Source organism: Tamandua tetradactyla, chromosome 12 (assembly GCF_023851605.1).
Source record: "Tamandua tetradactyla isolate mTamTet1 chromosome 12, mTamTet1.pri, whole genome shotgun sequence".
NCBI lineage: Eukaryota > Metazoa > Chordata > Mammalia > Pilosa > Myrmecophagidae > Tamandua > Tamandua tetradactyla.
In genome coordinates this window covers 31,499,568-31,517,513 of record NC_135338.1, presented here as the reverse complement: position 1 = coordinate 31,517,513, position 17,946 = coordinate 31,499,568, and the positions used below count along the sequence as shown (strand labels likewise).

At 37.9% G+C, this 17,946-nt stretch overlaps 1 protein-coding gene across 2 annotated transcripts in view; it reads left to right on the top strand.

Moving 5' to 3' along the window:
• The window catches only part of DPF3 (double PHD fingers 3), a 345,195-nt gene that overhangs the window by 39,046 nt on the left and 288,203 nt on the right, over window positions 1-17,946 (top strand). For both annotated transcript variants that reach the window (XM_077122963.1, XM_077122962.1), the window contains exon 3: window positions 11,163-11,327. The gene's annotated coding sequence lies outside the window, so the exon portion shown is untranslated. The remainder of the gene's footprint in view (window positions 1-11,162; window positions 11,328-17,946) is intronic.

Here is a 17,946-nt window from a genome sequence, read left to right as displayed (position 1 = left end):
TTTTTCTATTTCTGAAAAGTGAGTTGTTGGGATTTTGATTGGTAGTGCGTTGAATCTGTAAATCAATTTGGGTAGAATTGACATCTTAATTATCTTTAGTCTTCCAATTCATGAACATGGTATGCCCTTCCATCTATTTAGGTCTTCTGTGATTTCTTTTAACAGTTTCTTGTAGTTTTCTTTGTATAGGTCTTTTGTCTCTTTAGTTAAATTTATTCCTACGTATTTTATTCTTTTAGTTGCAATTGTAAATGGAATTCGTTTCTTAATTTCCCCCTCAGATTTTTCATTACTAGTGTATAGAAACACTACAGATTTTTGAATGTTGATCTTGTAACCTGCCACTTTGCTATACTTGTTTATTAGCTCTAGTAGTTTTGTTGTGAATTTTTCAGGGTTTTCGACATATAGTATCATATCATCTGCAAACAGTGATAGTTTCACTTCTTCCTTTCCAATTTTGATGCCTTGTATTTCTTTTTCTTGTCTAATTGCTCTGGCTAGAACTTCCAACACGATGTTGAATAACAGTGGTGATAGTGGACATCCTTGTCTTGTTCCTGATCTTAGGGGAAAAGCTTTCAGTTTTTCCCCATTGAGGATGATATTAGCTGTGGGTTTTTCATATATTCCCTTTATCATTTTAAGGAAGTTCCCTTGTATTCGTATCCTTTGAAGTGTTTTCAACAGGAAAGGATGTTGAATCTTGTCAAATGCCTTCTGTGCATCAATTGAGATGATCATGTGATTTTTCTGCTTTGATTTGTTGATATGGTGTATTACATTAATTGATTTTCTTATGTTGAACCATCCTTGCATACCTGGGATGAATCCTACTTGGTCATGATGTATAATTCTTTTAATGTGTTGCTGGATTCGATTTGCTAGAATTTTGTTGAGGAGTTTTGCATCTATATTCATTAGAGAGATTGGTCTGTAGTTTTCTTTTTTTCTAATATCTTTGCCTGGTTTTGGTATGAGGGTGATGTTGGCTTCATAGAATGAATTAGGTAGCTTTCCCTCCACTTCAATTTTTTTGAAGAGCTTGAGCAGGATTGGTACTAATTCTTTCTGGAATGTTTGGTAGAATTCACATGTGAAGCCGTCTGGTCCTGGACTTTTCTTTTTGGGAAGCTTTTTAATGACTGATTCAATTTCTTTACTTGTGATTGGTTTGTTGAGGTCATCTATTTCATCTTGAGTCTAAGTTGGTTGTTCATGCCTTTCTAGGAAGTTGTCCATTTCATCTTCATTGTTGTATTTATTGGCATAAAGTTGTTCATAGTATCCTGTTATTACCTCCTTTATTTCTGTGGGGTCAGTGGTTATGTCTCCTCTTCCATTTCTGATCTTATTTATTTGCATCCTCTCTCTTATTCTTTTTGTCAGTCTTGCTAAGGGCCCATCAATCTTATTGATTTTCTCATAGAACCAACTTCTGGTTTTATTGATTTTCTCAATTGTTTTCATGTTCTCAATTTCATTTATTTCTGCTCTAATCTTTGTTATTTCTTTCCTTTTGCTTGCTTTGGGGTTAGTTTGCTGTTCTTTCTCCAGTTCTTCCAAGTGGACAAATTAATTCCCTAATTTTTGCCCCTTCTTCTTTTTTGATATAGGCATTTAGGGCAATAAATTTCCCTCTTAGCACTGCTTTTGCTGCATCCCATAACTTTTGATATGTTGTGTTTTCATTTTCATTCTCCTCCAGATATTTACTGATTTCTCTTGTAACTTCTTCCTTGACCCACTGGTTGTTTAAGAGTGTGTTGTTGAGCCTCCACGTATTCGTGAATTTTCTGGCGCTCTGCCTATTATTGATTTCCAACTTCATTCCCTTATGATCTGAGAAAGTGTTGTGTGTGATTTCAATCTTTTAAAATTTGTTGAGACCTGCTTTGTGACCCAGCATATGGTCTAATTTTGAGAATGATCCATGAGCACTTGAGAAAAAGGTGTATCCTGTTGTTGTGGGGTGTAATGTTCTATAAATGTCTGTTAAGTCTAGCTCATTTATTGTAATATTCAACTTCTCTGTTTCTTTATTGATCCTCTGTCTAGATGTTCTGTCCATTGATGAGAGTGGCGAATTGAAGTCTCCAACTATTATGGTAGATGTGTCTATTTCCCTTTTCAGTGTTTGCAGTGTTTGCCGCATGTATTTTGGGGCATTCTGGTTCAGTGCATAAATATTTATGATTGTTATGTCTTCATGTTGAATTGTTCCTTTTATTAGTAGATAGTATCCTTCTTTTAACTGTTTTACATTTGAAGTCTAATTTGTTGGATATTCCTATAGCTACTCCTGCTCTTTTCTGGTTTTTATTTGCATGAAATATCTTTTCCCAACCTTTCACTTTCAACCTATTTTTATCTTTTGGTCTAAGATGTGTTTCCTGTAGACAGCATATAGAAGGATCCTGTTTTTTAATCCATTATGCCAGTCTATGTCTTTTGACTGGGGAGTTCAATCCATTAACATTTAGTGTTATTAGTGTTTGGGTAGTAATTTCCTCTACCATTTTGCCTTTTGTATTTTATATGTCATATCTAATTTTCCTTCCCTCTACACTCTTCTCCACACCTCTCTCTTCTGTCTTTTCGTATCAGTCTCTAGTGCTCCCTTTAGTATTTCTTGCAGAGCTGGTCTCTTGGTCACAAATTCTCTCAGTGGTTTTTTGTCTGAAAATGTTTTAATTTCTCCCTCATTTTTGAAGGACAACTTTTCTGGGTATAGAATTCTTGGCTGGCAGTTTTTCTCTTTTAGTAATTTAAATATATCATCCCACTGTCTTCTCGCCTCCATGGTTTCTGCTGAGAAATCTGCACATAATCTTATTCAGTTTCCCTTGTATGTGATGGATTGCTTTTCTCTTGCTGCTTTCAAGATCCTCTCTTTCTCTTTGACTTCTGACATTCTGACTAGTAAGTGTCTTGGAGAACGTCTATTTGGATCTATTCTCTTTGGGGTTCACTGCACTTCTTGGATCTGTAATTTTAGGTCTTTCATAAGAGTTGGGAAATTTTCAGTGATAATTTCTTCCATTAGTTTTTCTCCTCCTTTTCCCTTCTCTTCTCCTTCTGGGACACCCACAACACGTATATTTGTGCGCTTCATATCATCATTCAATTCCCTGAACCCCTGCTCATATTTTTCCATTCTTTTCCCTATTGTTTCTGTATCTTGTTGGATTTCAGATGTTCTGTCCTCCAGTTCACTAATCCTAACCTCTGTCTCTTGGAATCTACCATTGTAGGTTTCCATTTTTTTTTCATCTCTTCTACTGTATCTTTCATCCCCATAAGTTCTGTGATTTGTTTTTTCAGACTTTCTGTTTCTTATTTTTGTTCATGCCTTGCCTTCTTCATGTCCTCCCTCAATTCGTTGATTTGGTTTTTGATGAGGTTTTCCATTTCTGTACATATCTTCTGAATTAATTGTTTCAGCTCCTGTATCTCATTTGAACTATTGGTTTGTTCCTTTGACTGGGCCATATCTTCAATTTTCTTGATGTGATTTGTTATTTTTTGCTGGCATCTAGACATTTAATTACCTTAATTAGTTAATTCTGGAGATTGCTTTCACTTATCTTACCTAGGGTTTCCTTGCTAGATGAGTTTGTTGTCTATCTGTTTTTTGACCTTCAGTTCAGCTTTTTCTGGGCCTCTAGCTTAAGTTTTGTTTAACAGAGGGTATTTTTCAGTTCTTGTTTTCTTGTTTCTTGTCCTGCTTGTAAGGTGCCTTTTCCCTCTCCACCCTTAGGAGAGTCTACATAGGTATTACAGACTCCAGCCGGGTTTTCCCGGACTAAACTGGCCTCCTATCAGGGGGAAGGAGTCACCTGCATCAGTTTTCCCTGAGGGTGAGACCCAGCAGGTTTAAAGACTTCCCTGTGAAGTCTCTGGGCTCTGTTTTTCTTATCCTGCCCAGTATGTGGTGCTTGTCTGCCTGCGGGTCCCACCAGCAAAAGATGTTGTGGCTCCTTTAACTTTGGAAGGCTCTCCCTGCTGGGGGCGTGGTGGAGACAGAGGAGAGTTTGTAGGCTGGCTTTAATGGCTTCAAATTGCCTAGCCCTGGGGTCTGAATTCCTTGAGAGAGGGATTCCACCTAAATTGGGCTGCACCCCTCCCCTGAGGAACAGGCGGGAGACAACCCTGAAAGCAGTCTCTTACTGCCTATGCCTTGGGCAGTTGCAGCCCGAGTAGTCCCACCACTGAGTCCAGAGGCAGCCAAGCCTCCATAGAAACAGCCACAAAAACTTCCATTTCATCCCCTTTCCTCTTTTTTCAGTTAGCCCAATAAGCAACCTCTGCCTTGACCAGTTTCGCCTGAGCTGGGGGCCTATTTTTAGTAGTCAGAATTTGTTTATTAATGCCACAATTGGTGTTTGGTTGGACTCAGTCCCTGCTACTGTTAGAGTCTCTTTCCTTTCCCTCTGGGAAGCCGTCTGTGGGGGAGGGGTGCCAGGCGCCGGCCGCCGCAACTTGGGGAACTCACGGTTCCGGAGACTCGCAGCCGGTCCAGCTGGTCCAGACTGGTGTACACTGTGTGTCCGGTCACTATCATGGCTCCGGGAGCTGTTCTGTAGTGTTTCTGGTTATTTAGTAGTTGTTCTGGAGGACGAACTAAAACGTACACATTGCTAAGCCGCCTAGTGAATCCTCAGCTAGGTCATTGCTTGTGTATAGAAATGTTACTGATTTTTGCATATTAATTTTATATCCCACCACCTTGCTGAATTTGTTTGTTAGCTCAAGTAACTTTGATGTCTATTTCTCAGGTTCTTCCAAGTATAGTATCATATCATCTGCAAATAATGAGAGTTTTACTTCTTCCTTTCCAATTTGGATGGCTTTTATTTCTTTGTCCTGCCTGATTGCTCTAGCTAGAACTTCTAGCATAATGTTGAATAATAGTGGTGACAGTGGGCCTCCTTGTCTCATTCCTGATCTTAGTAGGAAAGCTTTCAATCTCTCTCCATTGAATACGATGCTGGCTATCAGTTTCTCGTATATTTCCTTTATTGTATTGAGTTAGTTACCTTTGATTCCTATCTTTTGGAGTGTTTTTATCAGAAAAAGATGATGAATTTTGTCGAATGCTTTTTCAGCAACAATCAAGATGATCATGTGATTTTTATATTTCAATTTGTTAATGTGCTATATTATATTAATTGATTTTCTTGCATTGAACCATCCTTGCATTCCTGGTATAAACCCCACTTGGTCATGGTGTATACGTCTTTTAATGTGTTGTTGGATTCAATTTGCTAATATTTTATTGAGAAGTTTTGCATCTATATTCATTAGGGGGATTGGCTGTAGTTTTCCTTTCTTATAGCATCTTTAGCCAGTTTTGGTATTACAGTAATATTAGCTTCATAAAATGAGTTAGGTAGAGTTCCTTTTTCCTCAATTTTCTGGAAAAGTTTGAGTAGGATTGGTGTTGATTCTTTCTGGAATGTTTGATAAAATTTTCCTGTGAAGCCATCTGTCCCTGGGCTTTTCTTTGTAGGAAGATTTTTGATGGCTGATTGAATTTCTTTACTTTTGATTGGTCTGTTGACATCCTCTATTTCTTCCTGAGTCAGTGTAGCTTGTTTGTGTGTCTCCAGGAATTTGTTCACTTCATCTAAGTTGTCTAGTTCTTTGGGGTATAGTTGTTCATAGTATCCTCTTATGATTTCTTTTATTGCTTCAGGGTCTGTGGTAACGCATACCTTCTCATTTCTGGTTTAGTTTATTTGCATCCTCTCTCTTTTTTTCTTTGTCAGTTTTGTTAGTGGCCCATCAATTTTATTGATTTTCTCAAATAACCAACTTTTGGTTTTATTGATTCTATTATTCTTTTATTCTCCCATTCATTTATCACTGCTTTAATCTTTGTTATTGCTCTTCTTCTATTTGCTTTAGGGTTAGTTTGCTGTTCTTTCTCAAATTTCTCCAGATGTGCTGTTTAGTCCTTGATTTTGCTCTTTCCCTTTTTTAATATAGGAATTTAGGGCAATAAGTTTCCCTCTCAGCACACCCTTTGCCATTCCATAAGTTCTGATAAGTTGTATTCTCATTTTCATTAATCTCCAGATAGCTACTGATTTCTCTAGCAATTTCTCCATTGAGCCACTGGTTGTTTAAGAGTGTGTTCTTTAATCTCCATATATTTGTGAATGCTCTTATTTTTTGGTGGTTATTTAGATCCAGTTTCATCCCACTGTGATCAGAGAAAGTGCTTTGAATAATTTCAGTGTTTTAAAATTCATAAAGACCTATTTTGTGCCCCAGCATATGATCCATCCTGGAGAATTTTCCATGAGCACTAGAGAAGAATGTATATCCTTGTGCTTTGGGGTGCAATGATCTATATATATTTGTTAGGTCTAATTTATTTATCAAGTTATTTAACTTCTCTCTTTCCTTGTTGATCTTCTGTCTGGTTGTTCTATCTATAGAGGAAAGTGGTGTATTGAAGTCTCCTACTATTATGGTTGAAACATCTATTGCTGCCTTCAGTTTTGCCAATGTCTGTCTCATGTCTTTTGGAGGTCCTTGACTGGGAAAATAAACATTTATGATTGTTATACCTTCTTGGTGAATTGACCCTTTAATTAGTATATAGTGTCCTTCTTTGTCTCTTATGATGTCTTTACATTTAAAGTTTATTTTGTCTGATATTAGTATAGCTACTTCTGCTTTCTTTTGCTTACAACTTGTATGGAAAATCTTCTTCCATCTTTTCACTGTCAATCTATTTGTATCTTTGTGTCTAAGATGAGTCTCTTGTAAGTAGCATATGGCTGGATTATGTTTCTTAATCCATTCTGCCAATCTGTATCTTTTAATTGCTATGTTTAGTCCATTAACATTCAAAGTTATTACTGAAAAGGTGTTTCTTGGATCCACCATCTTATCTTTTTTATTTTATTTGTCAGATCTATATATTCTTTTCCTTCTTTCTCTTTGTTCTATTTAAATTACCCTTAGTGGTACTCTTCAATTCTGTGCCCTCATCTAGACTTCCCTCTTTTGTCTTTCTATTTTTTTTTCAGTCGGCAGAACTCCATTTAGTATTTCTTTTTTTTTTTTTTTTTTTTTTTAGTTTGCTTAAATGAGAGAGCTCAACGTAGCACAGCCATTTAGTATTTCTTGATGGTCTCTTGCTGACAAATTCTTTCAGGACTTCCTTGTCTGTGAAAACTTTAATCTCTCCTCCAATTGTGAAGGACAATTTGTCTGGGTACAGAATTTTTGACTGGAAGTCTTTTTCTTTCAGAATTTTGAAGGTATTATACCACTGCCTTCTCACCTCCAGGGTGCTAGTTGAGTAGTCTGAACTCAGTCTTATTTCATTTCCCCTGTATGTAGTAGATTGTTTTTCTCTTGCCACTTTCAGGATTTTTTGCTTCTCTTCAACGTTTGACAGATTGATGGTATGTGCCTTGGGGAAGGTCTGTTTGGATTTACTCTGTTTGGAGTTCTTTGGGCTTCTTTGACTTGTATATTTATGTCCTTTATGAGGGTTGGGAAGTTTTGCCCCATTATATTCTCAGTACTCTTCTCAGCCCTTTACTCCTCTCTTTTTCTTCTGGGACACCAATGATTCTTATATTTGTGAGCTTTGTTTTGTCTATCACTTCCCTGAGATCCAATTTAATTTTTTCCATCTTTTTTTTGCCATTTACTGTTTTGAGTCTTTGAAGTCGGGTATCCTGTCCTCTATCTCACTTACTCTTTCTTCTGTCTCTTCAGATCTGGTGTTGTGTGCCTTTAGTATGTTTTTTATTTGGTAAACAGATTCTTTAATCTCTGTGATATCTGCTATTTTTAAATTTATTCTTTAAATTCCTCTTTATGCTCTTCTACTGTCTTCTTGATCTCCTTTATATCATTTGCTATCCCACTTATTTTATTAAGGAGAGTTGTATAAACATCTTTGATTAGTTATTCCAACATCTATGTCTCCTCTGGTGTTTTTATTTGGTCATTAGGCAGAGCTATATCTGTCTGCATTGTGATACTGCTTAGTGATCTTCTGCTGTCTTTGTGGCATGTAAATATTTTGATTGATTTACTTTAGGAGTTGATTTTTTTCAGTAGTCTAAGGTCTTGTGTTTGTGGGATGGTTGTACAGCAGGGAGCAGGGTAAAAACGTTAAACTTTATACAAAAGAATAACTGCCCAAGGATAAGTGAGAAAACTTTGGAGAGAAAAGAAGACAATGGGGTCTTTATGTTACTTTAAGAGATATCAACAATTTATTGCTACAAGAATTGGTATTGGTACAGGGATCATTAGACAGTGTAACAGAATTGAGAATCCATAAATAGATCATGGTTCATTAAGAAGTTAACATAAAAAAAGATGGTATTTGAATTCAGTGGATAAAGTATGGGCTACTCTTTAAATGTTATTGGGTCATAATTGCTGTGCTGTGGGTTGAATTTTTTTTTATTTTTTGGCATGTGCAGTCTCCAGAAATGAACCCAGGTCTCCAGCATGGCAGGTGAGAATTCTACCACTGAGCTACCCTTGCACTGTCCCTGTGCATTGAAATTTATTGCTTTTTTGTATATATGCTATTTTTCACAAAAAAGAAAAAAGTGATGATAAAAAATATATTAAATGGTGTGTTAATATATATATAGTATGATTTTAAAAATCCATTTTATAGTTTTCCTATTCCAAGTTGAAATAATGCATTTAGTAGTTTTAGGGGAGGAGAGTATTATGTTGAATCAGAGTTGTTGTTAGGTATGGATCCCACAGAAATTTAAAGATTTTCTGTTTTAAAAGAGATCTGGTTTTTAACTCTTGGAAACCATTGTTACTTCGATTTTCAAATCTATTAAATTTTTTTTTATTTTAAAATTAGAACTGTCAATGCCTTGACCTTTGAGAAGGATTTCTTAAAAATAGGTCCTACTTCTAAATCTTTCTTTGAGAACATGGTATTGGATGTTAACTTTTACACAGTTCTGAGCACTGTGAACAATCTCTGGGAGGTATTTTGAGAGATTAGTGGAAAGCTAAACATTCTAAACTTAAAATGAACATACTTCTTTTTGATTCAGAAAATGAAACTGAATCAGATTTTTCAAAGTAAAAAAAAAATGTATATATATATATATATATATATATATATACACACACATATGTATGTATATTCCTTCTAGCCACCAATGTTTTGTAACAGCTAGAAGGAATAATCTGAAGGGAAAAAATGATGTTGGTTCAACTGGTTATTCAGCTGAAAGAAAGTAAATTTGGTCCCCTATCTTACTTCATATACACAAAGAAATTCTGATGGAAAAATAACGTAAATGTAAAAAATAAAATATTTTGCAAGAAAATTCAGGAGACTACCTGTATTTTTTAGGGCTCAAGATTACCTTTTAAACCAAGACTGGAAACCCTTAAATTAAAAGAAAACCTAAACATAATTCACTAAAATTTAGAAAAACAAACAACTGTAATATTATAAATTATACTATAAACAAAGTTCATGGGCAAATGATAGTGACTATCTGTAATGCAGATGACAGTCAGAGTTAATTTCTATAAAGTTAATCTTACAAATTTCAGCTCTTATCAATTGACAAGAAAAATGCTAAACAATGTAATGGAAAAATGGGCAACAGTTAGGAAGAGGAAATTCAAAGAAGATCAAGTCCAAATAACCATATAAAAAGAAGCTCAAATGACTTAATGGCAGGGCAGGGTCACTGGAACACTTTCTCATGGACTAGAAACAGCAGGGGCCCTTCCTCTGCACTTAAATACCCAGGACAATTGGCTTTGCCAGCCATTCTGAAGCTGGATTTCAGCCCCAATCCCTTGTACACAAACTGCACAATGTATGCAGTGGCCCAGATGCAGAGAAATGCAAATTAAAGTAATAATGAAATACCGTTTTATATCCATTAAACTGGCAAAAAATTAAAAAGAGCTGTAATATTTGTTGCCAGCAGGGATGCGGGCGAATGTGTGCTCTCCAATACATTGCTGGTGGAATTGTAAAGTGTTCCCAGCCTTTTTGGAAGGCAATCTGGCAATATCTATTAAAATTAAAAATACACATTCCTCTTGACCCCAGAATCCTACTCCTAGCAATCTATTCCATAAAAATAAAAGTGCTAATTTGAAAGGACATGTGTGCAAGGATGTTTATTGCAGCATTGTTTGTAGCTGCCAAGAACTGGAAACATGGCCATTAATCAGGGAATGGCTGAAAAATTAAAATATATTACTCCATAGAATATTACATGGCCATTAAATGGAATGAATTATAGTCTTAACAGATGTCTGGGAGAGATTTTCATGAGATACCGGTGAGTGAGAAAAGCAAGAAGTAAATGAGTGTAATATGATTCCACTGTTGACAAAAAAAAAAAGAGAGAGGGAGAACAATTAAAACCTTGAATATGTGGGTGTATACGGATATGTAGGGGTGTGGGTGTGTACTTTTACAAACTTTTAGTAGAAGTACATAAATATATATGGGAATACTCTAGATTGTCAATGGTGGGGGGGTGGAGGAAAGGAGAAGAATGTTAAAAGTTTCGCACAATAAAAACGAGTATGATATGATGGTATTAAAATTTTGGGAGTGCTGTATGTGTGTATATATATGTGTGTGTGTGTGTGTGTGTGTGTGTGTGTGTGTACCTATATGATACATATTTGTATATGGATACATGCTTAGAAGGACGCTCACCTAATTTATTACCGGTTAGGATGGTGAGTTTCAGGGGACTTTTATTTCATTATTGTATCTTTGTGTATTGTTCCAATTCTTTATAATGAACACACACTATTTTTATATCCAGAAAAAAAGTTACTTTCATTTTGAAAATAACAAAAAACAAACCTCAAACTGGAAACACTAAGATAACTCAGTAATGCACATATTCTTATTTATAGTTGGCTTGGGGGAACTCAACTTGATAAAAGGGTAGAAAAGAGTGAACAAAAGGAATGACTGCTGCTGTTAAGTATTACTTCATTGCAAATTGTGGGACAGTTGGGGAAGTGCTTAAAGTCGCACATGTATTTGCTAAAGCTCTCTTTCATGGTTTCACTGTGTCAGCAGAATTATGTGCTGCCTTTTGTAAACTTGTACAAACTTTTAGTAGACGTTTGCTATTTTGGTATTTGTTTCTTCCTTACAGATTACGAACCACAGTAACAGTTTTCGAAATCCCCTGCCCTCCTCTGAGGACAACACAGAGGGAACGGAAAGGTCAGGAAAGCAAAGGACAGTAGAGGGTAAAAGGTGGGCAGCCTCCCTACCTGCCGGTGTCTGTGGAGCAGTTTTGCCCTGCTGCGTTGAAAGTGTAAGGTTTTATTCATTTGGAAAGGAAGTTTCCTTCCTTCTTTTCAGATAGCTAATGAAAACACCATTATGTGATATTAAAAAACCAACATTGCCCAGTTTACATTTGAGAGAAAAACTCGTTTCTGCATTTTGAACTTTAGAGAAGAGTTATTTGGACCGAGGTGTAGAGTTGGGAAACTTGGGGACCTAGACTCGAGTTGAGGCTGCTAGGTAGGATCAGTTTGCTTTTACTGTTACCACTTTACAAACAGAAAACAGGAGAAATCTTTCCTGCCTGTAAAATGAGGATCCTTAGAGCAAGCATGCCTGAGGAGTTGTGGAGAGGTTTAAATGGACTAAGGGAAAAGGGCTTTAGAACAGTGCTCTCACCTAGGGAGTGCTTCTGAAGTGTGCTTGTGGTTGTTATTAGTTATAATTATTACTAACATTTTCTCATTGGTTGGGCTCATCTGTCTGCACAGGCAGCACCTTTTCCTTTGGGCAGGGGCGAGGAATAAAAAAAGATATTTATGTGGTTTGAAATTCTGAGACATGGGTGAATTACTTTGCTGGTGATATTTTACCCAACACCATGAACTTGAGGACACTAAATTTTATTTGATGGCAAAATTCAATCAATGGTTACTTAGAGTCACCTCATAATGAGATTTAGGGGTTTAATAGATGCTGAACTACTTTTGATTTATTGGAATTATTATATTTTGAGATAAAATCAGGCAATACTGTTGCTCTGTTTGGGATAAGACACATGAAAAAATATAGCTCTACAGGATATCTAGTGGCTTCATCAAGGATATCTTTTTCTAATAATTAAGAAAAAATTTTATGATATCATGCTATGAGGATGAAATCAAGGGTTTTGCTCTTGAGTTTGGCGTTTTCTGCCATCCGGTTACAATGTTACACCATCTGTATGACCTTTATGTTTCTAAAGAGGAGAGTTTTCTGATTCCATTAGTAACTATCTGTACCTCCTCCACCCTCCCTCCCTGAGCTCTGGAGAAGCGGTTTTGACCCACTAATTGGTAGAGCATTCCTGGGTTGGAAGGTCTGGAACCCTGGAAGGCAGGGAGAAGAGAAGGCCTTATTCCTTTGCATTAGCAGCCAGCCTGCAAAAGGAATCTCCTGCAGGCTCCCAGATTTTAAAAGCACCCTGGTGAGTAATGGCAATGGTGGGAATGCAGAGCCAATGCAGGAGGACTCTGTCCATATCCCTTGTAATCCTTAAAATAGAAATCAGTTAAAATGTGGGGGGCAGTTGGCAGCCTGAATTCTTACCCCTAAGGCCCAGCTGCCTGCCTCACTTTCGGAAATGACTTCTGTTCTAGGTTGCTAGCTGCTGGAATGCAACACAGCAGAGATGGATTGGCTTTCAATAAAAGGGGATTTATTTCATTAGTTCTTCAGAGGAAAGGCAGCTAACTTTCAACTGAGGTTCTTTCTTATGTGGGAAGGCACAGGGTGATCTCTGTTGGCCTTCTCTCCAGGCCTCTGGGTTCCAACAACTTTCCCCGGGGTGATTCATTTCTGCATCTCCTAAGGCCTGGGCTGAGCTGCGAGTGCTGAGATGAGGTATGCTGAGCTGCTTGGGCTGTGCTATGTGCTACGTTGAGCTCTCTCATTTAAGCACCAGCCAATTAAATCAAACATCATTCATTGCAGCAGGCACGCCTCCTAGCCGACTGCAAATGTAATCAGCAACAGTTGCGGTTCACATGCCATTGGCTCATGTCCACAGCAGTAGAACTAGGTATCTTCACCTGGCCAAGTCGACACCTGAATCTAACTACCACAACTTGAGTGTGCTATGCTTGTTTTGGTGCCCGTCCTTCAAGGGCTTTGTCTGGGTGACAGATTTGCATCCTTTACCCAGCAGCACCATCTGCCCTGGATACAGTTAAGGTATCTGGTCGCGCCTTTACTCTCTTGGTCCTGGAAACAGGGTTGGGAATGGTCAGTTGAGTTTTCATAAGAGTCTGTGCTCTTGGTACCTCTCTCCAGAGTGTCTGAGGCATAAATCTGCCTGTGATTTCCAGGCCAAATGAGCAGATAGTCATCAGAAGCACCAACCATCAGTAGATATGGCCTTTGGAGCTTTTCCAAAAGGCAGAGCAGGCCTGGTCTATAAAACAGCACGTCAGGCCGTTCTGCTGGATGTTCAATTTCAGGTTATTGACCATACAGGAGACATAAATATAGGCCATAGCTACAATATGACATTTGCATAGAAAGAAGCAGGAGGCGTCATTTTCAAAAGTGAAGAAGGTAGCATGATGCATGTCATACCTTCTCACAGAAGTTGCATAAAGTGTTTCCCATGAAACCCTCGGCAAGAGAATGTAGGTTCCGATGCACTGCTGGCCCAGCAATCCAGGCAGTCAGATCAAAGTGAATCATTTCATGATGGGGCTGGTTTCTCCTTCCCAAACCCTGCAACCCTTCTGGGCAAATCTGAAATAGCCAGGGAACACTTTCTCCATATATTGTAAATCCGGTGAATATAATTAGTTTCTGGCAACAAAAGAAACTGGACTGGCAAGCAATCTGAGGTGAGTCTCTGTGGTTAATTTTTTTTCTCCCTCTTAATGAATAACAGATCTGACGCCAAAACAGTTTTGACTATGGAATTGGGCATGTTTCTTCTACCTGACTCAGCGTGGGTGATCAATGAATAAATCAAATATGTTTTACTGCTCTAACAGTATGTGGGATCATGGCTAACTTTTTCTCAGAGGTAAATCTTTTTTTGGGGGTGGTGGTGGTGCATGGTCTGGGAACTGGACCCAGGTTGCCCGCATGGAAGGCAGGCATTCTAGCACTGAATCACCCGTACACTCAGAGGTAGATCTTACTCCCCATTTCAACCCACAAATGGAAATCTTGGACAGGAAAAGATGACTCGCTTTTATGACGGAATGCGCATTTTGGTTGATTCAGTCAAGCAGTTTCCTTAATTTCAAGCAGGTGACCAAGCCGTGTTTCTTATTCACCTGCATCATTCAGAAGTATCTTAAAATCTGAGCAGTCAGGTTTTCCATTGTTGCATGCATCCGACAGGTGGCATATTCGTTACATGACAAAGTCCTGATGTGGCATTAAACGCCATTCACTCATTCAACAAACATCTTGTGAGTACCTGCTATCTTCCAGAACTTCATGATAGAAAAACATACTTGTATCATATTGATGTGTTCTCATTCTTTTTCTGCCTTCCAGGTATGCATATGTCAACATTACTTTTTGGCTTTGCAGCTTTCACAGGGTGTCTTCCCCATAAACTGACACTAGAGGGCACAAAATTGCCAGTAACAAATTTGGGCACTTGCACTATTTCAAGACTGGTTTTATGCTTTTCAATCAAGAACCGGTTGCATGACTCAGTTCTCCTCCTAATGGGGCATCAAAAAAGGAGGCAGTCAAATATGGACGAGACATTGGTTTCCATTAAAGCTTTTTCTCTTAAAATCCAGGCTTTTTTTTTTTTTTAAGTCATTCATCAGACTTTGAGTATTTATTGCGAGCCAGAGTTATAATACATAGGTAGCTAAAGCATGAAGGGAAAGAGATGAAATGGCTATTACGATAGAAGTTAAAGAACTACGACTCTGAAACAATATCCTGGCCTCCCACTTCTGTGAGGCTGAGCGTATGAATTTATCTTTATCCACCAATGTTAAATATCATTAGCTACATTTATTATGTACTTAATAAATATTAGACATTTTGTTGAGCATTCTGCATATACTTTTTCCTTTAATGCCAACTATTCCAGGAGGTAGATATACTATATTTCTACTTTTCAGACTAAGAAATTGAAACTTAATGATGTAAGTAACTTGCCTAAGGTCACATTTTACTCCGGTTTTTTGTCATTTACCAAAATTATATCCATTTGACTATACTTGATATGGGATTTGAACTCATTCCATAGTGAAAATCCAGGCTTTTGAAATATCCTGTTAACAGTGAATAACTTTTGCTAGTGACTGCATATCTCAGATATTACATTTAATTGCATCTTGTCATCTGTCACATACACACCTAATTCCATCCTATCCCAAAGGACAGGCTCCTTTCTAAACCTCAAAGAGTTTACCCACCACTCCACCTCTCATTTTGCTTTCTAGTTTTGTCTAATGCACTTTTTTTCTTGAATGAAGACAAATATTGCCTCCCACGTTGGCCAGGATTATCCGGCTTTAGCAGATTTGGGTGGACCACATTTTGCTAAACCTCTGGCTTCCCCTAACTCCATCTTTCCTGGTCTTTCTGTTCTTTTCCTTCTTTGTACCTTTTAAGCATCAACCAGTACTCAATCTTTTATCCTCTTATCTGAGAAAGGGGAAGAATTTCTTAAGTGCTTACAATGACTTAGTCACTCTCCTTTGTGCCACTGATGCTATCACATGTAATCCTCATGACAATCCTTAAAACCTGGTCTCAAGCTCTCCATTTTACAGATGAAGAAACTGAGGTTCAGGGTTAAGTCACCTGACCGAAGTTATGTACCTTGTAAGGAGTGGAGCCAGGATTTAGTTCTAAGTTGGTCTAATTTTTATTTCTTCTGTACAGCCCTACTTACTTAGACTTTCATACTCTATAGTATTGTCATCAAAACTTTTAATCGCGTCCTTCATCATGTTCCTGTTTTACCACATGAAAGTTTATTCAAATTTCATAATTCATGATAAAAAAAATTAGCCAAAGCACTATAACAATGAAAATGGGACTTAATGCTGATTAAGTGACACCTCCACCCCCTATATATCATAATTAAAAAGAATCCGAAGTTCAAAGTAAAACAAATTCTAGGTTCAGCCCTGGTAGCAGGAGACCTACCCAGAGGGGCTAATATACAAGATAAAAATATTTAAATTGGCCTTTATAGAAAGACTTCCTAGAAGCCTAAAGACCTTCACAGTCACTGTTAATGAGCTGACTTGTTTGGTTGTAGCTCTAGCTTCAGTATTTCAAGCTCTTCAGGGCAAGGGATTTCTTGCTGTGTTACTTGATGTGGAGAAAGAGGCTACTGCAAATATCGAATCACAAAGTTCAAAATTGAATCCTTTCTGAATGGTCTACAACTTTCTACATGTCTATTGCAGTTCTGAAGGGGAAGGTAACCTTAGAAATGTCCGGCTAGAAAGTGGCCTTTGTCATTTATTATGAGTAGAGATTTGTTTTAGTAGGGTGGGATTTTCTCCCTAGATTTAGTTATTTCTGCTTTTATTTATTCTTTCAGTGACCAATTATTAACCGTCTGCTAGGCCTTGCCAGACTCTGGAGATATAAAGGTATATCTTAGGTATCTGATGGATTAAGGAAATATAAAATGGAGCTAACCAAAATATAGGTATTTTGATGGAGCTATGGATACAACTGTGAAAGCTGAAAGTTGCAAGTGACCAGCTTGAGATCCATTTAAATTGTACTAGGTTTAAGTTCAAGGTTCTAATTGGGGAAGATTAAAATATTTAAAATCAGCTTCATAAAAAAGGATGGCTTTCAGAGTTGCTGTAAGTAAGCCCACCTGGATCTAGAAAATAGCGCTGATTTTCAGAATTGTAACGAGTTCCAATTATTACTATGTGGCAACTCCATTAATTTTTGTCACTTGTATAGGAATAAAGTAAGTTGTGTCATCCTTTGATTGGTGAGAACAGAGAACAACTGGTGACTTTGGGGCTCCAGGTACCAAAATAAACTTAATTTCCGGCCTAGTGCTTTAACAGTCCCATTTCATTGGATTTTTGTTTTTCCTCTTTAACACAACCTATTGCTTCCACTTTGTCTCTTTTCCCAGCAGTCCCACCCCACCGACATCCTCTGCTCCATCCCTCTGTCTGTTATATTCTTTGGGTTTCTAGACTCTCCAGGCCTGTACCTCTCCTCCAGAATTCAATCTTGCAATGGAGCTGTCCTTAGCCCAGCTTCCCCCATTGGCTTAGACGCATTTAAAATACACTGGTTCCTCTGTGGAGTTTAGAACATTTTCTCACCTCCTTCTTTTTTCCCTCTTATGTAGAATAAACATGGAGTTGAGGTCCTTTTGCAGCTATGCAGGCCAGAGGTCATTGCCTGAAGCTGTCAGGGAACAGAAAACACCTGCTATAACTCAGCAGGCCTCTGCCGCCTCTTCGCCAGAGTGTAGGACATTTTAGGTCCTATGGCTTCTGTCCACGTCTCCTGCTGTGGGCACCTATTTTTATGTGGTGGCATAAATATCTGCAGAACCACCAGACTGAATACATGCTCCTATGCTTGGCTTTTAGACTCCTCCTGGAGGATTCCTGCCTAATGCCAGAGTAGGAGCCTGAGGTCGTGTAAATGATGTGAGTGAGAGAAACAGGTGCCTTGGAATGCAACCATGCTTAAAGCAATATTCCACAGAAAGCCCTCTTTGGGAGCCCTTGGGGTAGCCACTTTTGGAGATGATAAGAAGTTTCTTTACCTAGGAAATCACCCAGAGGGATGAATACTTATTTCTGCACATGTGTGTACAGACTCAAGGGAATTTTCTTCTTCTATGTCTTGGTCCAAACATGGTTCCAGTCAATCCCCACGGTGGCAATGGCAGAAGGTTTTGTTTGTTTCCCCTGCTCTCCCTTCTGTCCCCC